We start from the raw sequence: 806 nt of genomic DNA, 5'->3' as shown, positions 1-806 counted from the left end.
TTTTTTTTGCGGTACACGGGCCTCTCACTGCTGTGGCCTCTCCCGTTGCGGAGCACAGGCTCCGGACGCGCAGGCTCAGCGGCCATGGCTCACCGGCCCAGCCGCTCCGCGGCACGTGGGATCTTCCTGGACCGGGGAACGAACCCGCGTCCCCTGCATCTGCAGGCGGACTCTCAACCACTGCGCCACCAGGGAAGCCCACAAATCTTTATTTTTAATTATAAAACTAATATTTGTTGATTGTAAAAAATAAAATATAAAGCAGTACAGAGTGCGTAAGAGGCGGGCTTCTCTTGGTCTGGACCCCCTGGAAGTGATCACTGCCAACAACTTGTCTGTGAGCTCTGACTTTTCTCCTTACATAGATTCGCTTGTCTAAACAAAAATGGGATCACATTCTACACAGTTTTCTGTAAGTTGCTCATTTCATTCAGTAACATGTCATGGAAATAGTTTCATGTCAGTATATAGAGACCTTTTCCATTCCTTTTTAGCAGCTACAAAATATCTGTTTTCAGATGTGCCCTAACTTATTTAATCAGTCCCTAACTATAGAAATTTAGGCTGTTTCCAGTTTTTCACTCTTCCACATGAAACTATGATAATCACCCTAGCCCGTATGGATCTTTACACATATTATTTCTGCAACTTATATTCCTAGAAGTGAAATTGTTCACTCCAAAGGTATGCACATTTAATTTTTCGATGCTACCAAACTGCCCTCGAAAAGGGTCCAGCAATTTGCACGTCTGCATGCAATGGCTTCACCTGAAATATCCGTTTCCTCACTCTTTTCTTCTGATTTC

This window comes from Lipotes vexillifer, unplaced genomic scaffold, assembly GCF_000442215.2.
Source record: "Lipotes vexillifer unplaced genomic scaffold, Lipotes_vexillifer_v1.1 scaffold791, whole genome shotgun sequence".
In the NCBI taxonomy this organism is placed as follows: domain Eukaryota; kingdom Metazoa; phylum Chordata; class Mammalia; order Artiodactyla; family Lipotidae; genus Lipotes; species Lipotes vexillifer.
The sequence above is the reverse complement of the archived record's forward strand: the minus strand, read 5'-3'. Positions refer to the sequence as shown.